Here is a 25,092-nt window from a genome sequence, read left to right as displayed (position 1 = left end):
GGAGAAAAGGTTATCCTATTGCACTGTTGGTGGGAATGCAGATTGGTGCAGCCACTGTGGAAAACAGTATGGAATTTCCACAGAAAACTGAAAGTGGGACTGCTTTTGACCCAGCAATTTCTCTGTGGGACTCTAACCTAAGAACACTGAAACATGATTCCAAAAGAACTTGTGAACCCCAATGTTCATAGCAGCACAATTTACAATAGCCAAGTACTGAAAGCAACCTAAGTGTTCATCTGTAAATTAGTGGATCAAAAAACTATGGCACATTCACACAATGGAATTTTACACAGCAGAGAGAAATAAGGAGCTCCTACCCTTTGCAACAGCATGGATGGAAGTGGAGAGCATTATGCTAGGTGAAATAAGCCATGTGGTGAAAGACAAATACCATATGATCTCACCTTTAACTGGAACATAATCAACAAAAGGAAAAAGCAAGCAAGAAATAACCAGAGACACTGAAAGTAAGAACATTCTGTCAGTGACCAGAGGGGAGGTGGGAGGGGATAATGGGAGAAAGGGTTTTCAGCAACTGCTATAAAGTACAGATGGAGAAACAAGGCAGGGAGGAAATTTGGCTGGGGTTGGGGGAGTGGAGGGAGGAAAATGGAGACAACTGTAAGTGAACAACAATAAAAACAAAGAAAAATTGAAGGTACTAGATAAACTTTGGGTATAAAAGATGTTAAAACTTTCTGAAAGCACCCAACTGTATTTAACAAATACCTCCTATTGACTTCAGGAATAATGAAATTATCATTAAAAGTTGGAGTCTCCTTACCTCTCCTAAAACAAAGAGAAGTATTAAAATCTGAATTACAAAACAGTACTGAGAAGAAATAAATACATTTTTCTTATAATCTATTGACCTTGGTGTTTGATTTGCCATTTGAGTAAAATGGGTTTAGGGAGAGTGAGAAGAGGGAAAACAAGGATCTACCTTTTTAAGTGTTGAGTGCTACAATATGAAGTGTTTTATACTGTTATACAAGAACAGGTTGGTCTACTAGTAGGACACCAAGTGTCCTTTCATCTCTTTTTATACACACATGTGCTCACACACACCATAGTGTTTCAGAATCTTCAGTTAGCATCCATGTCTATACCTAGGAACTTGTTTTATTACATTTTCTATAAATATTTACTATGGTTCTTGAATATATAAAGCAAATAAACTATAAAAATTAGATATATTTTTTATTTCCTGATACCCCAGATTAAGAATTTTAGTTTATGTTATTAAGCAAGGACTTAATATTTTTTCAGTCATTGTGTAAAAATGTTGGCCAGGCTTAACCAAATCAACTTGATAGATATTGCTCAAATCAAATTTCCTAAGACTATTGGTTTCCTTAACAAAAAAGATGTATATTTTTGACAAATGAATGTCATTTTAACCCTTTCTAGAATCCCTCATTTTTTTGCCTTTTCCATTTTTTCCTCGATTGCTTTTTAATTTTAATTTTTATTGTTATTCAATTACAGTTGTGTGCTTTTTCTCCCCATCCCTCCACCCCACCCCAGCTGAACCCCCTCCCTCCCCGACCTCCACCCTCACCCTTGATTTTGTCCATGTGTCCTTTATAGTAGTTCCTGTAATCCCCTCTCCTCACTGTCCCCTCCCCACTCCCCCCTGACCATTGTTAGATTGTTCTTAACTTCAATGTCTCTGGTTATATTTTGTTTCCTTTTTTCTTCTATTTATTATGTTCCAGTAAAAGCTGAGATCATATGGTATTTGTCCCTCACTGTCTGGCTTATTTCACTTAGCATAATGCTCTCCAGTTCCATCCATGCTGTTGCAAAAGGTACAAGCTCCTTCTTTCTCTCTGCTGAGAAGAATTCCATTCTGTACATATACCATAGTTTTGGGTTCCACTTGTTTGCTGATGAGCACTTAGGTTGTTTCCAGCACTTGGCTATTGTAAATTGTGATGCTATGAACAATGGGGTGCATAGGTTCTTTTGGATTGGTGTTTCAAGGTCCTTAGGATATAATTCCAGCAGCAGAATTGCTGTGTGAAAGGGCAGTTCCATTTTTAGTTTTCTGAGGAAATTCCATACTGTTTTCCACAGTGGCCGACCAGTCTGCATTCCCACCAACAGTGCACTAGGGTTCCCTTTTCTCCACATCCTCTCCAATATTTGTTTGTTGATTTGTTTATGTTGGCCACTCTGACTGGTGTGAGATGATACCTAATTGTGGTTTTAATTTGCATCTCTCTGATGGCTAGTGAGGCTGAGCATCTTTTCATACGTCTCTGGGCCCTCTGTATGTCTTCCTTGGAGATGTGTCTGTTAAAGACCTTTGCCCATTTTTTAATTGGGTTATTTGTCTTCCTGGAGTTCACTCATGTGAGTTCTTTATATATTTTGGAGATCAGGCCCTTGTCTGAGGTATCATTGGAAAATCTGTTTTCCCATACTGTTGGTTCTCTTTTCATTTTAATGCTGTTTTCTTTAGCCTTGCAGAAGCTTTTTAATTTGATGAGGTACCATTTGTTTATTCTTTCCTTTATGTCCTTTGCTCTAGGGTAAATATCAGTGAAAATATTGCTGTGTGAAATGTCTGAGATTTTCCTGCCAATGTTTTCTTCTATGACTTTTGTTTTGTCATGACTTCTATTTAAGTCTTTTATCCATCTTGAGTTTATTTTTATGTATGGTGCAAGTTGCTGATCGAGTTTCATTATTTGCATGTAGCTGTGCAGATCTCCCAAGACCATCTGTTGAAGAGGCTGTTTGTACACCATTTTATTCTTCTGCCCACTTTGTCAACTAGTAATTGACCATAGACATTTGGGTTTATTTCTGGGCTCTCTGTTCTGTTCCATTGGTCTATGTGCCTGTTTTTATGCTACTACCAGGCTGTTTTGATTACATTGGCCTTGTAATACAGTTGGATATCAGGTATTGTGATCCCTCTTCCTTTGTTCTTCTTTCTCAAAATTGCTGCAGTTATTCGGGGTCATTCATGGTTCCATATGAATTTCTGAAATGTTTGTTCTATATCTGTGAAATGTGTTATGGGTACTCTAATAGGGATTGCATTGAATCTATAAATTGCTTTGGGTAGTAAGGCCCTTTTGATGATGTTAATTCTTCCCATCCATGACCATGGTACATGCTTCATTTGTTTGTGTCTTCCTTAATTTCTTTCTTCAGTGTTGTGTAGTTTTCTGAGTACAGGTCTTTTACCTCCTTGGTTAGGTTTATTCTTAGGTACTTTATTTTTCCTGTTGCTATATCAAATGGGATTTTTTTCCTGATTTCTGATTCTGTATTTTCATTGTTGGTATACAGGAATGCCTTTGTTTTCTGAGTATTGACTTTGTATTCAGCTGTTTTGCCAAATTCATTTATTAGGTCGAGTAGTTTTTTGGTGGAGTATAGGATTTTCCATGTACTCTATTATGTCATCTGCAAACAGTGACAGTTTCATTTCCTCCTTTCCAATTTGGATGCCTTTTATTGCTTTTTCTTGTCTGATTGCTGTGGCTAGGACTTCCAATACTATGTTGAATAGGAGTGGTGAGAGAGGGCATCCTTGTCTTGTTCCTGATCTTAGTGGGAAAGCTCTAAGTTTTTGTCCATTGACTATGATATTGGCTGTAGGTCTCTCATATATGGCCTTTATGATGTTGAGGAATGCTCCCTCTATTCCCACTTTGCTGAGTGTTTTTATCAGAAATGGGTGCTTTACCTTATCAAATGCTTTTCCCACATCTATTGATACGATCATGTGATTTTTGTCTTTGCTGTTGTTGATGTAATGTATTATGTTTATTGACTTGCGAATATGGTTCCATCCTTGCATCCCTGGGATGAATCCCACTAGGTCAGGGTGTAGGATTTTTCAATGTATTCCTGGATGCGGTTTGCCAATATTTTGTTGAGAATTTTAGCGTCTATGTTCATCAGCGATATTGGCCTGAAGTTTTCTTTCTTCGTTGTGTCTTTATCTGGTTTTGGGATTAGGATGATGCTGGCTTCATAAAACCAGCTTGGGAGTCTTCCATCAGTTTGGATGTTTTTGAATAGTCTGTGAAGGGTAGGGGTTAGCTCTTCCTTAAATGCTTTGTATAATTGCCTGTGAAGCCATCTGGTCCAAGGCTTTTGTGTTTTGGGAGTTTTTTGATTACTGCTTTAATTTTGTTGCTGTTACTTGTTTGTTTGTGCTTTCTGCTTCTTCTTCATTCAATTTTGGAATATTATATTTTTCTAGAAATGTGTCCATTTCACCTAGGTTTTCAAATTTTTGGCATACAGTTCTTCATAGTAATTTCTTACAATCCTTTGTATTTCTGTGGTTTCAGTTGTAATCTCTCCTTTTTCAATTTTAATTGCGTTTATTTGAACCCTCCCTCTTTTTTTCTTGATGAGCCTGTTTATAGGCTTGTTGATTTTGTTTATCTTTTGAAAGAACCAGCTCCTGGATTCATTGATCCTTATAATTGGGCTTTTAGTCTCTATGTCATTTAACTCTACTCTGATCTTGGTTATTTCCTTCCCTCTGCTTGCTCTGGGCTGTCTTTGTTGTTGTTCCAGGAGTTTTTGTAGGCATAGGGTTAGGTGGTTTGTTTGAATGTTTCTGTCTTTTTAAGGTTGGCTTGTGTTGCTATGTAATTCCCTCTGAGGACTGCCTTTCCTGTATCTCATAAGTTTTGGGTTGTTTGAGTTTGTTTTCATTTGTTTCCAGAAACTTTTGATTTCTTCCCTAATATTGTTCTTGACCCATTCATTGTTTAATAGCTACTAATCAATCTCCAGGATTTTGAGTGTTTTGTGTTTTTTCCTTTAGGTTGGATTCTATTTTCAGTCCCTTGTTGTCAGAGAAAATGTTTGATATGATTTCAATTTTCTTGAATTTGTTGAGGCTTGTTTTGTGTCTTACCATGTGGTCTATCTTTGAAAAATTTCCATGTACACTTGAAATGAATGTGTAGTTTGCTTATTTGGGATGAAAAGCTCTATATATATCAGTGAAGTCCATTTCATCTAGGGTATTGTTAAGTGACACAATATCTGTTGATATTTTGCTTGGAAGATCTGTCCATTTTTGACAGTGGGGTGTTAAATTCCCCTAGTATAATTGTGTTGCTGTCTATATCTTTCTTGAAATCCTCCAAGATTTTCTTTATGTATTTGGGTGCTCCTTTTTTGGGTGCATATATATTTACAATGTTTATGTCTTCTTGGTGGAATCTTCCTTTGAGTATTATCAAGTGACCTTCTGGGTCTCTCTTTATAGTCCTTCTATTTGAAGTATGTTTTGTCTGATATGAGTATTGCTACCCTGGCTTTCTTTCTCTGTCTGTTTCCTTGGAAAATTTGTTTCCAGCCCTTCATTTTCAGTCTGTGTAAGTCTTTTGTCATGAGATGGGTCTCTTCTAGGCAGCATATGTGTGGGTCATGTTTTCTTATCCATTCAGCTATTCTATGTCTTTTGATTGGAGCATTTAATCCATTTACGTTTAAGGGTATTATTCATAAGTAGTTATTCATTGCCAATTTTTCCTAACTGTGTTCCTCTGTCTTTCTCTTTTCCTTCCTTTCCTTAAAACAGTCCCTTTAGCATCTCTTGCAGAGCTGGTTTGGTGGAGGTGTATTCTTTTAGACTTCTTTTGTCTGGGAAGCTCTTTATTTTGCCTTCTATCTTGATTGAGAGCCTTGCTCAGTAAAGTAGCCTTGTTTGCAGGCCTCTGGTTCTCATTACTTGGCATGTTTTTTTACCATTCTCTTCTGGCTTGGAGCGTTTCCATTGAGAAGTCAGTTGCTAACCTCGTTGGGGCTCCCCTGTATGTTACTTGCTGTTTCTCCTTTGGTGCCTTTAAGATCCTCTCTTTGTCTTGGAATTTTGCCATTTTAATTATGAAGTGTCTTGCAATGGGCCTCTTTTGGTTCCTCATGCTTGGGGCTCTGTGTTTCCTGGATTTGTATGACTTTTTCTCTCATCACATTAAGGAAATTTTCCATCATTACTTTGAAACAGGTTTTCCAACCTTTGTTCTTCTTCTCCTTCTGGTATACTTGTTATATGGATATTATTACGTTTCATGTTGTCCTGCATTTCCCTTATTACCTCTTCGTTCTTTCTGAGCCTGTTTTCCTTTCCTTGATCTTTCTGGGTGTTTTTTTCTACTTTGTCCTCCAGCTCACTTATCTGATCCTCTGCTTCATCAAGTCTCCTTTTCATTCCTTCTACTGTGTTCTTCAATTCAGAAATTGTAATCTTCATTTCCTCTTGGCCCTTTTTGATAGTTTCTATTTCCTTTTTCATGTTGATATAGTTTGAAGTGAGTTCATTGTAGTTTCCCTGTAGCTTCTGGTAGTTCTCTATGAGCTCAGTAAGCTTCCTGATAATCATTGCTTTGAACTCAGTATCTGATAGTTGACTTGCCTCTGTTTCAATTAGCATTCATTCCGAGGCTTCCTCCTTTCCTTTCATTTGGGCATTGTTTGTTTGTCTTCCCATTGTTTGTAAGACTCTTCTTGTTAGCCTCTGCTTCTTAAATTGATCTGTTCTGACTCCCTGGGTTTATGGTATAAACTTCTATGGTAGAATGACAGTGGGATTCAGTGGTGCTGTCTCCTTAATCTCCTGGCATTGCTGGTCTTGGCCTGGTGTTTATGTTGGGTCTCTATATGTCTTTGCGTTTTGATTGTTTTTGGGTTTTTCTTTGATGGGTCCTTCCCTCAATCTGGTTGACTGTGGGTCACTCTGTCCACCATGTCTTGTATTCTGTTTTGCAGATGTGGGCAGTTTGTGTTAAAGCAGATTCTTCTGTGTGTACAAGGTTTTGAGGCTTCTCTCTTGCTCTTGTTAAGTGGTTTGTTTTGAGTAATTTCTCCACTATTTAGTTGTATTTCCAGATCAGTCCTGGATTGAGGTTAGTCTGGCTTCCACTCCCTTCTTCAACTTCTTCCGTTGTTATCTGTTGGTGGTTCCTTTGTTCGTGGGCTTCCTCTTCCAGCAGGTGTACTGGTGATCACCACTCCCCCCATGCAAGTTCTCTGGAGTAGCAAAGTGAAATTTGTCTCACTCTCTCGGTTATTAAGATGACTCCTGTTTGGGTCTAACTCTGGTCTTTTCAGAGCTACAGGTTTTATTGTCTCCATCTGTGGGAAAAGGAGAAAAAGAAAGAAAGAAAGGAAAAGAAAAAAAGGGAAGGAAGGAAAAAGGAATAGAAAAGGAAAGGAAGAAGATGGCGGCGAGATAGGCAGGAGTGCAGCCCACTTCCCCTCACACCAGTGAAATACCTAGCTGATCTGAGGAGCAGAGCGACCAGCCAACAGTATTCCAGAATATAAGAAGATCGGAGACCAAAGATAGAGGACATTGAAAGATCTCACGGTGAGACAACAAAACCCGGAGTGCTGAAAAGACCACAGTTAGACCATGTTCACCCATAAATATCATCTCAAGACCAGTGAGCACAGGAGATTAAGGAGAGAGCACCACTGAATCCCATTGTCATTCTACCATACAAGTTCATACCATAAACCCAGGGAGTCAGAATAGATCAATTTAAGAAGCAGAGGCTAACAAGAAGAGTGTCACAAAAAAATGGGAAGACAAAGAAACAATCCCCAAATGCAAGGAAAGGAGGAAGCCTGAGAAAGAATGCTAACTGAAACAGAGGCAAGTCAACTATCAGATACTGAGTTCAAAGCAATGGTTATCAGGAAGCTTACTGAGGTCTCTGAGCTCATAGAGAACTACCAGAAGCTACAGGGAAACTACAATGAACTCACTGCAAACTATATCAACATGAAAAAGGAAATAGAAACTATCAAAAAGGGCCAAGAGGAAATGAAGATTACAATTTCTGAATTGAAGAACACAGTAGAAGGAATGAAAAGCAGACTTGATGAAGCAGAGGATCAGATAAGTGATCCGGAGGACAAAGTAGAAAAAAAAAAAAAAAACCCAGAAAGATCAAGGAAAGGAAAACAGGCTCAGAAAGAACGAAGAGGTAATAAGGGAAATGCAGGACAACATGAAACGTAATAATATCCATATAACAAGTATACCAGAAGGAGAAGAAGAACAAAGGTTGGAAAACCTGTTTCAAAGTAATGATGGAAAATTTCCTTAATGTGATGAGAGAAAAAGTCACCCAAATCCAGGAGACACAGAGAGTCCCAAAGAAGAGGAACCCAAATAGGCCCACTGCAAGACACATCATAATTAAAATGGCAAAATTCCAAGACAAAGAGGGGATCTTAAAGGCACCAAGGGAGAAACAGCAAGTAACATACAGGGGAGCCCCAACGAGGTTAGCAACTGACTTCTCAAAGGAAACGCTCCAAGCCAGAAGAGAATGGTAAAAAAAACATGCCAAGTAATGAGAACCAGAGGCCTGCAACCAAGACTACTTTACTGAGCAAGGCTCTCAATCAAGATAGAAGGCAAAATAAAGAGCTTCCCAGACAAAAGAACTCTAAAAAAATACACTTCCACCAAACCAGCTCTGCAAGAGATGCTAAAGGGACTGCTTTAAGGAAAAGAGAAAGACAGAGGAACACAGTTAGGAAAAATTGGCAATGAATAACTACTTATGAATAATACCCTTAAACGTAAATGGATTAAATGCTCCAATCAAAAGACATAGAATAGCTGAATGGATAAGAAAACATGACCCACACATATGCTGCCTAGAAGAGACCCATCTCATGACAAAAGACTTACACAGACTGAAATTGAAGGGCTGGAAACAAATTTTCCAAGAAAACAAACAGGAAAAAAAAGCAGGGGTGGCAATACTCATATCAGACAAAATAGACTTCAAAAAAAGGGCCATAAAGAGAGACCCAGAAGGTCACTTGATAATACTCAAAGGAAGAATCCACTAAGAAGACATAAACATTGTAAATATATATGCACCCAACAAAGGAGCACCCAAATACATAAAGAAAATCTTGGAGGACTTCAAGAAAGATGTAGACAGCAACACTAGTATAGTAGGAGACGTTAACACCCCACTGTCAATAATGGACAGGTCTTCCGAACATAATATCAACAAGGATATTGTGTTACTTAACAATACCCTAGATGAAATGGACTTCACTGATACATATAGAGCTTTTCATCCCAAAGAAGCAAAATACACATTCTTTTCAGTGTAAATGGAAATTTTTCAAAGATAGACCACATGATAGGACCTAAAGCAAGCCTCAACAAATTCAAGAAATTTGAAATCATACCAAGCATTTTCTCTGACCACAGGGGATTGAAACTAGAAACCAACCACTAAGGAAAAAAACCCAAACACCCAAAATCATGGAGACTGAATAGCATGCTATTAAACAATGAATGGTTCAAGAATGAGATTAGGGAAGAAATCAAAAACTTTCTGGAAACAAATGAAAATGAACTCACAACAACCCAAAACCTATGGGACACAGCAAAGGCAGTCCTGAGAGGGAAGTTCATAGCAATACAGGCCTACATTAAAAAGATAGAAACATTTCAAACAAACAACCTAACACTACACTTACAAGAACTCGGGGAACATCAACAAAGACAGCCCAGAGCAAGCAGAAGGAAGGAAATAACCAATATCAGAGCAGAGTTAAATGACATAGAGACTAAAAGCCCAATTCAAAGGATTAATGAATCCAGGAGCTGGTTCTTTGAAAAGATAAACAAAATCGACAAGCCTTTAAGTAGGCTCATGAAGAATAAAAGAGAGAGGATCCAAATAAACACAATTAGAAATGAAAGAGGAGAGATTACAACTGATACCACAGAAATACAAAGGATTGTAAGAAATTACTACGAAGAACTGTATGCCAAGAAATTTGAAAACCTAGGTGAAATGGACACATTTCTAGAAAAATATAATCTTCCAAAACTGAATGAAGAAGAAGCACAAAACATGAACAGACCAATAACAGCAGGTGAAATTGAAGCAGTTATCAAAAAAACCCGAACACACAAAAGCCCTGGACAAGGTGGTTTCACAGAAAAATTATACAAAGCCTTTAAAGAGCTAACCCCTATCCTTCAAAGACTATTCAAAAACATCCAAACTGATGGAAGACTCCCAAGCTGGTTTTATGAAGCCAGCATCATCCTAATCCCAAAACCAGATAAAGACACAACGAAGAAAGAAAACTTCAGGCCAATATCGCTGATGAACATAGATGCTAAAATTCTCAACAAAATATTGGCAAACCGCATCCAGGAATACATTGAAAAATCCTACACCCTGACCTAGTGGGATTCATCCCAGGGATGCAAGGATGGAACCATATTCGCAAGTCAATAAACATAATACATCACATCAACAACAGCAAAGACAAAAATCACATGATCATATCAATAGATGTGGAAAAAGCATTTGATAAGATACAGCACCCATTTCTGATAAAAACACTCAGCAAAGTGGGAATAGAGGGAGCATTCCTCAACATCATAAAGGCCATATATGAGAGACCTACAGCCAACATTATATTCATTTGGCTAATACTTAGAGCTTTCCTACTAAGATCAGGAACAAGACAAGGATGCCTTCTCTCACCACTCCTATTCAACATAGTATTGGAAGTCCTAGCCACAGCAATCAGACAAGAAAAAGCAATAAAAGGCATCCAAATTGGAAAGGAGGAAATGAAACTGTCACTGTTTGCAGATGACATGATAGTGTACATGGAAAATCCTATAGACTCCACCAAAAAACTACTCGACCTAATAGATGAATTTGGCAAAACATCTGGATACAAAGTCAATACTCAGAAATCAAAGCCATTCCTGTACACCAGCAACGAAACTGCAGAAACAGAAATCAGGAAAAAAATCCCATTTGATATAGCAACCACAAAAATGAAGTACCTAAGAATAAACCTAATCAAGGAGGTAAAAGACCTGTACTCAGAAAACTACACAACACTGAAGAAAGAAATTAAGGAAGACACAAACAAATGGAAGCATGTACCATGGTCATGGATGGGAAGAATTAACATCATCAAAAGGGCCTTACTACCCAAAGCAATTTATAGATTCAATGCAATCCCTATTAGAGTACCCATAACACATTTCACAGATATAGAACAAACATTTCAGAAATTCATATGGAACCATGAATGACCCCGAATAACTGCAGCAATTTTGAGAAAGAAGTACAAAGCAAGAGGGATCACAATACCTGATATCCAACTGTATTACAAGGCCAATGTAATCAAAACAGCCTGGTAGTAGCATAAAAACAGGCACATAGACCAATGGAACAGAACAGAGAGCCCAGAAATAAACTCAAGTCTTTATGGTCAATTAATATTTGGCAATGGAGGCAGAAGCATAAAATGAAGCAAAAACAGCCTCTTCAACAGATGGTGTTGGGAGATCTGGACAGCTACGTGCAAAAAAAATGAAACTCGATCACCAACTTACGCCATACACAAAAATAAACTCAAGATGGATAAAAGACTTAAATATAAGTCATAACACCATAAAAGTCCTCGAGGAAAACATTGGCAGGAAAATCTCAGACATTTCACACAGCAACATCCTCACAGACATATCCCCTAAAGCAAGGGACATAAAGGAAAGAATAAACAAATGGGACCTCATCAAATTAAAAAGCTTCTGCAAGGCTAAAGAAAACAGCATTAAAATGAAAAGAGAACCAACAGTATGGGAAAACACATTTTCCAATGATACCTCAGACAAGGGCCTGATCTCCAAAATATACAAAGAACTGATATGGCTCCACTCCAGGAAGACAGACAACCCAATTAAAAATGGGCAAAGGTCTTTAACAGACACATCTCCAAGGAAGACATACAGAGGGCCCAGAGACATATGAAAAGATGCTCAGCATCACTAGCCATCAGAAAGATGCATATTAAAATCACAATGAGGTACCATCTCACACCAGGCAGAGTGGCCAACATAAACAAATCCACAAACAAATGTTGAATAGGATGTGGAGAAAAGGGAACCCTAGTGCACTGTTGGTGAAAATGCATACTGGTGAGGCCACTGTGGAAAACAGTATGGAATTTCCTCAGAAAACTAAAAATGGAACTGCCCTTTGAGCCAGCAGTTCCGCTGCTGGGATTATACCCTAAGACCCCTGAAACACCAGTCCAAAAGAACCTATGCACCACAATGTTCATAGCAGCACAATTTACAATAGCCAAGTACTGGAAGCAACCTAAGTGCCCATCAGCAAATGATTGGATCCAAAAACTATGGTATATGTACAGAATGGAATTCTTCTCAGCAGAGAGAAAGAAGGAGCTTATACCCTTTTCAACAGCATGGATGGAACTGGAGAGCATTATGTTAAGTGAAACAAGCCAGACAGTGAGGGACAAATACCATATGATCTCACCTTTAACTGGAACATAATAAATAGAAGAAAAAAGGAAACAAAATATAACCAGAGACATTGAAGTTAAGAACAATCTAACAATTGTCAGGGGGGAGTGGGGAGGGGTAGTGAGGAGAGGGGATTACAGGAACTACTATAAAGGACTAATGGACAATATCAAGAGGGAGGGTGGAGGTGGGGGATGGAGGGGTTCAGCTGGGGTGGGGTGGAGGGATGGGGAGAAAGGGCACACATCTGTAATTGAATAATAATAAAAAATTAAAATAAAAGAAAAGAAAAGGAAAGGAAGGAAGGTAGGGTAAAAAAAATATTGGAGGAAAGAAAAGAAGAAGGAATTTTAACAAAAATTAAGATAAAAAATAAATAAAAGAAGGCAGGAAGAAGGAATAAAAAAGTAAACGAAGAAGGAAGAAGGAATAAAAAAAGAAAGTCTTCTGCTGGCTTTAACCCATCACGTCAGTTCTGCTGGTCTTCTTTTCTGTGATAGGGGAGGGGGTGGGTGGAGGGATTGGTTTCACCTTTCTCCTTTCATGTGTCACACTATTCAGTGTTGTCCAGCCTCCAGTCCAATTCCTCAGGGTCCTTCTGCTCCCCGCTAAGCCTTTAGTCCACCACTTGTACTGTCCTTGAGGTCCACCAGTTAGTGGCAACTCACACTCAACCTTCTTGTTCTTTGCTGTCCTAGATGCTAGGTGCTCTTGGTGCTCCTTCAGGGTAATTCAGCCCCCTACTGAGTCAAGTCTTTCTGGAGACTGCAGTCTCCGCTAGCACTGAAGCTCCCCTCTGTTGGGAGTTCAGCCTTCCTCCTAGAGAGTGAGTAGGCCCTACAGGGCTCTATGCACAAGGGCTAGGTGGGACCTGTTCAGACCTGGTTCTTCAGGTGTGGTCACCCTCGGGTAGCCAGGCCCTTGATCAAGGTGTGCACCACCCACTCGGCGGGGCTTCAGGTGTGGGCATCCAGGCTGCTGTTTGTGATGGGCACAAACCCCAGGCTTTGGGCCTGTATGCCCAGGTAGCCTGGCCACTGATCTGGGTGCGCACTGACCTGGGTTTCAGGTGGGTGCTGGGGCTGCTCATCCAGTGTTCACAGTCCAGGGGCTGAGGGAGTGGGGGCGCAAAGGCCAAGGCTGCTGTGGAGAATTCTCTAAACAGCCGCTGAGTGCCTCTATTTTCTCTTTTTCTTTGGAGAAATTCCTCCTGTTAAAGCCCCCCAGTCCAAACAAGCACCTGGCCTCTCACACAGCTCAGCCTGGCTCTCTCCAAAGAATCTTGCAGCAGACACTGCTGCCCCAGCTGGGGGCTTCAGCTGCCCTAGTCCTCGTGCCGGTCCCAGGGACCTTATTGTCCTTAAGCACTCTTCTTACCATCTGATTTTTCAATGTCCTCTACAATTTTTGGTCTCTGATCCTCATGTATACTGCAATACCGTTGGCTGTTCACTCTGTTCCTCAAATCAGCTAGGTGTTTCACTGGTGCCAAGGGGAAGTGGTCTCCGCTCCCACCTATCTCGCTGCCATATTCTGTCCCTCTTCCCCTAGATTTTGTTCCTTCATTTTTAGATGGACACTCCAGCTCTTCTGGAAGCATAGTCTCACCCAATGTTCATGAGAGCAATACTTTTGGAAACACTATTATTTATTTTTCTTTAATCTTCCAACTACTTTGGAGGGCTAGGGGTAGGGAACCCAAGTATATAAGACTGTGGACCACAAATCTTCTTTGGATTAATTCTTATATATAGAAATATGAAGGACTGCTCCAATCAATCCTCTCTTTAAACAAGTTGCACATAACTAAATGGTTTGTGTTGCTTCCCTTAACAGACTTTTGTTATTTAAAGCCCATTTAAATTCTTGAATCCTCTACTTATCTATCAAAAATACTGAATTGAGTCACATATTAAAATATTTTCTTTCAGCTATGTTTTGCTTCTGTATGACAAAGCCCACTTAAGTAAACAGCAACTCAATGAACACCTTATTTTCTTATGTTCAAAGTAACAAATTTTCTTTAAAAACATTATAACACTATAAACATTGATATAATAGTAATAAATAAATAAAACTATAGCTGCTATTAATTTGATCTAAAAACAACCACTAACAATTATAATTTATCTGCTTGGAGAAAGACAATGGGATTAAGGTTGGGAAGATAAACAAATGTCAGGCAAGTCTAAGTTTGAAACCCAAACCTATTATTAAAACCATTGTGTTTTAGTAATGTTACTTTCTTAACTGGAACCTGTGTCTTTGGATAGAAAATGACCATATAATCTATAATTTGTGAGAATATAACAAAACTGAAGACCAAACTCATACTAGTAAACAACTAGACAGGACAAAATAATAAAATAAAATAGAACAAAATAGATACCCTAGAAGTGAAATTGCTGACCAAGGGAAGTCTTTAATTTCATTAACTGCAGTAAATGAGAAGGAAAGAAAAATAATAGTAGACAAGTCAATGGAGCACAAGTAGAGATGAGCAAAAGGGTCTGATATAGAAAATTCAACAAGTAACATTTTAAAAAGTATTCAATGTTGTAATGCAGAAAACATTTTCTTACTATGTAAGAAGAGCTATAATGTTAGTTTTTAAGGAGCTTTATTAGATATTGACCTGAATTACTATTTACATTTATGTGTGGGGATTTTTAAATGTTCTTTATATTCTTAGGCACAATTTGGGATCATTACCCTATACATACTTCAAGAATGTATTTATCATTCTTGAATTTTCAACAATTATTGCAAACATTTAGTATATTTTCATGTGGTAGTAGCAGCTATTTGGGAAGTATTCATTTTATTATAAGTATTCCCACCTAGACTCTAAAAGCACCAAATTAATTAGAAGTGAAATGAATAGAAAAAAATAAAGATTTTGGATTATCTGTGGTTATCTACACACACACAAACACCCTTGTTAAGAGCCTTTGCCAGTTAGGGATTTATAATTGTGATATTCCACAATCTTTTTTGGTATATGCTTAAAGCCCAACATATGCTTAAAACCCAGAAAGGGTAGGTGTTCTAGATGTGTCTACTCTATTAAATGGTGAGATATTGGAGGAAAGATATTTTATTTGTGTATCCTGAAAACTCCGTACAATGTCTGTAGAAAGACTCATAAATCAGGAATATTTTTAAAGAAAGAAAAATTAAACTAGGCACTATTAACAAGGAAACAGAAAGATGAGTTAAAAAAACAAAGATAAAAATGATATACTATTAAATATAAGTGCTACTTTAAAATACTAGGGAAAGTAGGTGGTGCCTTCAGCTCAGAACATAGTCTTGAATATGTCTAGTACACCCATTTGTTCAACTCTGCAATTAAATGTCACCTGCTCAATAAATGTTTTGAATACAACCTGTTTCTTGTAATGTGATAGATGAGGAAATTGTTTTCCAAAGCGGTGGAAAACTTATGGAAGACTTCTTTTTACATTTTAAGAAGTACAGTATTCTATGTAACACACTCCACTTACATATTTGAACAAAGGTAAAATGAAGCATTGTAGACTTTTTCATAAACAAACAACTGAAAGCATTAGAATTTTCATTCCTTTTCCCTGATCCAGTGCTCATTCTGGTAGAAGTTTTTGTTTTTGCTTTTTGAAGAACTTATTTCACCTCCCTTGAAAGGTTTAAAAAATAAATGAAAAACAATGAAAAAATGTAAGTTACTCAATAGTGAAGGGTGGAAAAAAAGAATAAGGGGAGAAAAAAGAGGAAGATGAAATAAAGAGAAGAATTCATCTCAAATTAAGAGAAATTCTGGAATCAAAGTTTTTTCTGAATAGGTACTCCTTTCTTATATGAGCTATAAAAATGCATCATATAAACTGAAGGGAGAATTAAATGTTTAATACAAACTTTTATTCAATTGGAGCCCTTTCTTCCTATAATCAACCAAATATCAAGTATAGGTAATTGATGATGACATATCCCTTATTTCTTCTTCTAATGTCCTACTAAGAAAGAATCGTGGCTTAAATGTAAAGGGGGCAATGTATTACCCACAAAGTCACCCTGAGTTCAGCACACCTCTCAAAGTTAAGTCATTTGTGGACAGAGGACCAGGCCCTGAGCAGGTCTGCCTAGGGCCAGCTGGTAGTATGAGGGTTCTTGACATCATGTAGGAAAGATTTCACAACACCAGTCCAGGTAACTTTGAAGATACTGTTTATTAGCATAAAACAAGGATATGTTTATTAAAGCAGTAAAACAAGGAAGGGCTTAGCATAGAAGAAGCAACAGGAAAGACTTAGATTGGGCTGCTTTAGCTCACCAGGAAGTCAGAGAAAAGGGCACCTTGGAGACAGATTCAAGGGGATAGCCCCAGATGAGCTATTGATGCCAATTGCTACCCTGGTTGCAAGTCTGATAGAGTCCCTTAGAGTTTAGGAGATGTATTCCTGTAGTCAGGGGAAGGAAACGTGGAAGGGAAAGGCACAGGCATGTTCCCCAGAGGAAGAGAAGATGCTCTGGGCCCTTTGTCTTGGGGGTTTTCTCTCTCTTGCAGGCAGGAATTTTAGGGAAGGTCTCAGGGGAGGGTTCCAGCAGAATATTCATCAGTTTTCTAGGTGTGCCCTTTCAGGATCACAATCTCTATTTATTGGTCAGTGCCAGGGCAAGGGGTCATAGGTCAATGCAGCTGGTCCTGCAGTTGCCCATCTGGTTTGTTGATTTTCTGGGCCTGGCACTGAAATACAACTGAGGCCTAGCTTGTATCTTTAGGGAGGTGACCTTCTGTATCTGGCTGTAAATTGTTCATCCTGTTTGTTCAGCTGTCTCAGTTTCCCCATTCTACTTGTGAGAAGTTTCCCAAGCTTTTTACTATACACTGTCTTAAGAGTTTTATACATTCAGAGACTGAGTAGACCCACCTACTCTTCAAAATTATTGTCTGCCATCAAGCAGCTAAAGACCAGCTGTGGGTCAGCTGTGGGACAATAGGGAGTTTGTAAGCTGAAGTTTTTCAAACTAAAGGAAAGGTAATTTTTTAGGCTTGCAATAGTGATGCTGATCTCTAAGAGGTCTTAGGGTAGGAAGGAAAAGGGGAAGCTGAAGAGGGGATAGAACAAGAAATACATAAGGAAAACATGAAAAAAAAACAAACAAATATATGACATGATCAAGAGAAAGAAGCCACAGCAACCACAATAGAAAATTAGAAGAATGCAAGAAAATAAAAAGAGCAATATAGAATGAGCAGCAACACAGGCAGTAAGCCTAGGATTTTTTTGATGACCATCTGTGTTTTAAAACAGAGACAGGCACTGTTGTTTTCCCAGCTCTGCAGGCCTGTAGTTCTCAGAGCTTCACACAAAATTGACTCCAAACATTAAATTTAAAAGACAAATAATAAAGCTTACAGTTCAAATTCAAAGACAGACCAAAAGGGGCACCTCATCATTGTATATATAAATTTACATTAAAATTTAATACATATAGTATATATAAACAGAATATATGTATGTATATATATGTAAAGAAGTAACTCATTTAATATATATAAATTATATATGATATATATACATTATAAATTAGATATATATATACATATACAGTCTTCTAAATTTGAAGGTGATAAGTAAGTCTACTTAGGACAGTTTAGCTCTCTCACTGCAAAGCTATTTCTTAAAATGCTCGGTATTCTGATCCTTTACTCAGGGAAATAATGTACAGTCAGTAGAAAATCATTGTAATGTTAAAAAAAGGAGAATGCAGTTTTTAATCATTTGAGTGTATATAAGAAACTACAGAAGTTCATTTTGCCAGCACGTTTTTATCTGTTTGTAATTGCAATTGAAAATTGCAGTAAGCTACTTACAAGGAGTGCCATTGAAAAGAATTTATTATACGATAGAGCTACTTTCAGATGTGCCATTGTATAATGTAGGGCTACCACTAGCCCTTTATTGTATATAGTATACAAAGAATCAGAGGCCAGCATATACAAGACATTTAAGAATACATTTACAGAGCAGAAATTATGGGCAGAGGCTATGCTTCTTTCTAAGAATGCGAAGAACAAATATGCTTTCCCTGGCCCGAAGGTATTTAAAATTAAATTGCTTTACTGGCAGTGCAATGTATCATCATAGTTGCTTTATTTAGTAGGTGCTAAGAAAACTAACAAGAAAAAAGATAATGATGCATCACTTAACATTTTCAAAGGTTTTACAGCATGTTTTAATGACCAGATGCTAATGACCAGGCTGTGGATCTGGACTAACAAATTCAACCTCTGGCCTTAAAACCCCAACTCTGATTCACAATGGGCCTAGCTCACTCATGTTTATTTTTGTTTATTCTGTTTGTTATACCAGAGAAGGGTCCTCCAGAGAAACAGAAAGAATAATGCAGGTAAGATGATAGATGATAATTGATAGATAGATAGATAGATAGATAGATAGATGATAGATAGATACATATGTAGATAGATAGATCCATCAATTGATTGCTCAAGGAATATGGTCACAGAATTTTGTAGGGGCTGCTGAGTCCAAAATTTGTAGAATAGACCACCAGACTGGAAACTGAGGCAGAAGTTCTATGTTACAGTCTTGAAGCAGAATTTCTTCTTCAGAAAACTTCAGTCTTAACTCATAAGGCCTTCAACGGATTGGTTAAGGCCACATATATTACAGAAGAAAATGTGTGTTATCGAAAGTTAACTGATTCTAAACATTAATCTCATTTAAAAAATACATTCACAAAAACACATATATTAGTGGGTACCCCTAACAACTGGCAACTAGCTAGGTACCACAGCTTAAATAAGTTGACACACTAAATTACCCATTACAGTAAATTTTCCAAAACTGTCTAATCTAGGGTTTAATGTTTTGTACAGTTAGAGGTACTCTCAGAATTTTTGCTTAATTATAATACTGAAATCAGAAATTCTAAGTAGATATTTCTATTAACCTTATCACTTAAGACACAGTCTAGTGAAAAATATATGGTCAAGAGAATATAAGTGAGTTTTTACCCCAAATACTCCCAGCCTTTTCTTATTCTTTGTTCATTCTTTCTGTTTTCATTTCAAATTATAAATTCATATAAATATTTAATTTTTTAAAAAATAACTCTCTTCTGCCTAAAAATATGGCTGTATAAGAGGAAGATTGATTGGACAGAACTGCATACAGCAAAGTGTCAAGTGGTATAAAATTTTAGTTATACAAATTGAGTAAGTTCTAAAGATTTGCTGTGCAACATTATGTCTATAGATAGTATTGTATACTAATAAATCTGTTTAGAGTGTTTTCTTCTGTGAATATCCTTCTCTTCACAGGTTTTTAAATATGAGAAAGTATATACAGGCATCAGTTAACACTGTCTTCTATTTCACACAAAATAAAAGAAAAAAGAAGCCTCATAACATTATAAGGAAGAAATCAGTTCAAGTTCAAACTGGCATTTTTGAGAATTAGATGAAATACAGATCACTTCACAAGCCACTAGGTTTTTAACTATATAGGTGCAGTGACTTACGTTATTACCTGGCCAGCTTTTCTCAATACCTTTACATTGTGCCAAAGGAACTGTTAATGTTACCTACAAGTGCTCATTTACTACCAAGGGATGAAAATTACCTGCCTTCTTCTCTCCATAGACTCTTAATCTCTAAACTGAAAGTGCTTCTAGCAAGATTTAGAGATATCTTCATTTAAGGCAAGGGCATCAAATCCATAGAGTATTTCAAACAGTCGGTATGCCAGCAAATCAAGCCCATGACATAGAAAGTAAATGGCATAGGAAAGAGCGCAAAAGGCAACAAAGTCAAATGATGGCTGCCAAGTGATGGTTGCTTGATCAAAGGCAATGGGCCAGGCTCCTGGGATCAGATTAGAATCAAATGATTAACCCACAGGATAGGAAGTGCTCACTGGGATATCAGCTAGAATCCCAGTGACTTAGAGTGATTCCCTACAGACTGAAGCAGCTGCTGCTTCTGCTATAAACATCAATGCCAGCAACATCCAAGCTGAATTCACTTCTATTTCCTCAGCTTTTAATTAACACTATAAAGCACATACTTTTACCCCATGTTCCATCAAAATATAGACCAGATTGTTTCTCCCTTTCCTTGTGTCATCATAAATATGCTTTAGAATTTATCAATATCATACTCTCAGCAGCCTAAATCTTCTTCCCCTATGGAAGAAAGTTGAGTTCAGTCCAGTCCATTTCAGGCCACCTTCTTCATATAGCAGAGCAAGCTGTACTCTGGGACTTTCTTCCTCCTGGCAGTGGAGACAAACACCTTTGCTCTCAGCTGTCTAGTCCTGCAACCTTCTGGAAGAGTGTGGAACATGAGATTTAATCCTCCCCTTTCTTTCCCAAGTTCCACTGCTCTGAATGTTTCATCTCATGCTGTATTTCCCCTTCTCTAATGTCTTTCTGGCTTATACAAAATTATATGTTTGTACAGTACTTAGCTGTTTCAAAGTGATATCATCTTATTGTCTTGTTTCTGCTTTAAATTGAAATCAGCTATAAATTAGGGGATGGTTGTAATTCTCACAGTAGCTACCAAAAAAGGAGGCTCAAAATGTTAACACATTTTCTCAAGAACACAGAGTTAATAATAGAGAAACAGTTTTGTGATCCAGGTTGGGCATTTGCTTCCTCTTATCCTTGATTGCTTCATGTAGTTAAAGTGTCTCCCTATGGACAATGTATGTTAAAGGACTCTGGAACTTAATTCAATGAGATACACGTATGTGATCAATAATCTTGTGTAGGTTGCCTGAATTACCATTCTTAAAATACTATAATACAGCTGGAAAATTCATTACTTAAGCTTAATAAATATAAAACTTACGTTTAAGTCACTTAAATGATTTTGATTAGGGGAAACCAAAATATCAGTGTCAGAGAAACAGAGACCAATTTTTCTTTTTCTGTTTATTAATTGAAAATGCAACATCATCAATGCCCTGATCCTTAGGTATCTAAAAAATGCTGTAAATGTAAATAGAATGTCTCTTTATGTTGAGTCATTCAGCAAGTGTTTATCTAGGTACACGTACTAGGTGTACACACAATAATAAAGGCTATGCACAATAACACATGAATGTACAATGATGAAAAGATTCAACAAAGAACAAGCCTTGCTTCTTGTCCTTTAGGGGAGTAGACTACCTTGAACTTTTCACACACAACTGAAACAGAACTAGGACATACTATATACCAGTGATTTTCAACTGGTGTGCTGCAACTTGCACTACCTGGGGCAGTAATGTTGCCCGGGAAGGGACAGACACCAGGAGACTGGTCAGCCACACAGGCTGGGAGGTGGTGCAGCAGCGGTCATACTCACTGCCAGGCCCAGGAGGCAGTGAAGCCTGCACTGTAGTGAGGCGGTGGCAGCTGCATGGTGTGCTGTGGGAACCTGGAGGTCAGGGCACTGGGTCACTGCTATCCCCCAACCATCCACTCTGCCACCACTGCTCCCTGGTGCTGTGCAAAGAGTGGTACTGCCAAGCTTCCCACCTTTACCACAATCCCTATCCACCAGCTACACCGTGAGAAGTATGATGTCTACTTTACTGATGAGAAAGTGCCTTGCACAGGCAGATGCTGCTGCATAAGTGTCCACAATGCCCCGAGCTACCACCCTTGGGCCTCTTTGGGAACCTTGAGCAGCATACATGGAAGTAGCATGAGCTCTTCTGCCATACCCTATGCCTCAAACAGCTCAGATCTCACATATGAGTGCAAGTGGTACTCAAGCAAGGACCTGGCCTAGTACTGAGCACTGCATGCAGGAAGACCCCATGACACCTCACACTGTAGGCATCTGCTCCGCAAGTTCTGCAATGAGTGCTGAGCTGCTAAAGCGCCTGCATCCAGACCACTACTTCTGTGACTGGGTGGGGCCAATGACTACTACTATAGGGATTAAGCTCTTTGTGAGCACTTCCAGAAGCACTTCCTGTGCCAGGAGGGTCACTGCAGTACTGGGCAGTTCATTCATACCTTTTGAACCTATATCGACCTCAGTGCCCACAGGACAGCCTGTCACAGCTAGAGCTGTGCCAAGGCACTCCAAAGCTGCCAGATCGACTTGCAATTCAGCTATGTGTCAGGGTACTTGCACCAGAATGAAGGGATCATCAGGGGCCAGTACTGCAAGGAAGTGGGCAGATACAACTGCTAGGGCTGAGAAGACCAGACCAATAGCTGCAGAACCATGCAGAGCCCCTGAGGAAGCTGGAGGAACAAGAGGGAAGAAGAGGATGAAATGGCAGCTGTTATGTGGGGCTCAGGGACTACACAGCAGCAGCAGGAGACACACAAGGAAGAGCAAGGACAGGGAGAAGGGCAGCTGGCTCAAGAGGAGGAGGCAGGGGTGTGGGGACCCAAGGAGCTCCAGGGGCCCTGGCATGTGTGGACTCAGAGTGAAGGCCCAAACCTCAAAGAAGCCTCAGCAAATGGTCCTGTAAGCCAAGAAGCCTTCTCAGCCACCAGCCCAGCTTCAGGTGCCACATTTCTGAGCACCCTCCCACCCACTACATCAAAGCACAAAGACAAAGATTTCCCTAGCCTCTGCATCTCTGCTTCCTCCTCCTGCTCCACTGAGTGGTAGCCCTGGGCCCTGTGGGGGTAGTACTGGAGTACTGTGTTCCTGCCAGGGGCAGAAGTACCTTCCATGAAGACAACTTGCTTAACATGGTGTCCTCCACCTCCAAACCCAGCACAGACACCATCATCTCTGCCTGGAATAGCAGTGGCAGCAAGAATGTCCCACAGCCCATCCCAGGGGCCCAGGCTGCCAGTAGGGGCAGTCAGCCCCCTAGGAAGGCTGGGAAGGTGGAAAAGGGAAGCGCGAAGGGTGGACCATACCCTATAGAGAAGGAGAAAGAGGGGAGTAGCCCCTCTTTCCACCCAGGACTAACCACCCAGGAGTTGTGGACTGTGTCCACCATGGTCACCATCTAATCTCTACTGGTGCTGGCATCTACCCAGACCTTCACCAGAGCAGGTAAGGAGAATAAAGTGGGCTCCGAGAAGCTAGGTATAGCATCACCCCCACCACTGCCCCATGAAAAAGATGGGCCCCCTGGGCCTGAGTAGCACCCCAGGCTCCATGGGCAGAGTCCATGCCCCCAGGCTTCAGCTCTGTGGTGCTCCTGAAGGGTACTCCACCCCCACCTCTGCCAGGTATGGTGCCCCCAGTCAGCAAGCTGCCCCGACTGTTTCTTTGGCCTACCCAGCTGTTGCCCAGCACTACCACCACTACAAAAGCTCCCAGGCCAACACCAACTTCCTGTGCCTAAATGGTCCCTGAAAACTTCCAAGAGAGTAACCTGCAGCTCATCCAGTTTGTCAAGGACTTCCTGCAGAAAGATGAAGCCCACTTCAGTGAACTAAAAGTCACTCAGGGAGTTCAGATGGAGCATGATCTCTGCAGCCAAGTATTATGAGAGCTGCCAGGATCTGCTCAAGGAGAACTTCCAGAAGATATTCAATCAGCTACTGGTGTCCCCCCTCCTCTGACCCAGCCAAACAGCAAGAGATGCTGTCTGCACACATAGACTTTTGAGGCCAAGAGAAGCACCAAGACCAAGAAGAAGAGAAGAGCACATGGCAGGTCAGCACCTGGCAGGTTGACCAGGTGCTTGCAAATGGTGAGGTCAGCAACCACCAGGCTCTGCACACTGCCCAGGATGATGAACGACTTCCCCAACCTGCAAGCCTTGCCAATTCCTTCACATTGCCAGTGTCTTCACATTGTCAGGGCCTTCACATACCTCCAGCTCTTTGGGCAGGAGTGGCCACACCCATGAGCCTCCTTTTTCTATCCTCCTCCTCCTGGACCACCAGTTAGCCAGGTAAGGCCCTGGTGAGGCCACCTCTTCAGGCCCTTTGGTTGGGCAACCCGTGAAGGGTCACAAGAATAGGCACCCCACCATGTCAGCCCACTGTCAGGCAGGAGTCCACCTGGTATCCTCCTAGGAACTGGGCAGATACCCCTGCCGCAGTGGTGGGCCAGTCTTAGTTTGTATCTCATGATTTTGGAAGGTGCCAGGATAGGCAAGGGTGGAGATGCCATGATTTGTCATTGCTGTCAGAGCCCGTGGCCAAAGCAGTCTGATCTGGGACCTCCTAGGCTTGAGGGCTGCAGCACCATGGCCCCCAGGCCTGAAGGTATGGGTCCACATGTGCTGGAGTAAGATAATGAGTATGCTATATAAACACTTGGCTGTTCCATGACTCAAGAATGTTCACAAATAAAGCAGACACATAATTGTGCTACTTGAAGTTAAGTCTTTCTATCAAACAAGCTGAATCTGGAATCTCAAATTCCCTCTGACTCTTATAAACAGTTCGTTTTCAATTAAATTCATTTTGCAATAATACAAACAAAATTGCAATACCTGAATTCCTAACTATTTAGTCAGGAGCACTAACCTCTTTTCCCTTAGGTTGTCAAAAATAAAAAAAAATAAAATGGCAATAATCAACACAACTATAGCTTTCCAGTGTGAATGAATAAAAATATACCTATTTTTGTCATATCAGCAAAAAATATATTTTTTGGTGTGCCACAGGATTTTAGTAATTAGTTTATATGAGCCATGAGATGAAAAAGGTTGAAATATCACTGCTTTATACAATAAGTCCTCACTTAAAGTCCTCAACAAGTTCTTGGAAACTGAAACTTTAAGAGAAATAATGTATAATAATGTATATCACAATAGGCTAATTGATATAAACAC

General features: G+C 39.5%; 1 pseudogene; it reads left to right on the top strand.

Moving 5' to 3' along the window:
- The window catches only part of LOC112300482 (E3 ubiquitin-protein ligase ZNF598 pseudogene), a 28,553-nt pseudogene extending 4,353 nt beyond the window's left edge, over nucleotides 1-24,200 (top strand).
- The last annotated feature ends 892 nt before the right edge of the window (nucleotides 24,201-25,092 follow it).

The sequence above is a fragment of the Desmodus rotundus genome, chromosome 6 (assembly GCF_022682495.2).
Source record: "Desmodus rotundus isolate HL8 chromosome 6, HLdesRot8A.1, whole genome shotgun sequence".
Classification (NCBI taxonomy): domain Eukaryota; kingdom Metazoa; phylum Chordata; class Mammalia; order Chiroptera; family Phyllostomidae; genus Desmodus; species Desmodus rotundus.
The sequence above is the reverse complement of the archived record's forward strand: the minus strand, read 5'-3'. Positions and strand labels throughout refer to the sequence as shown.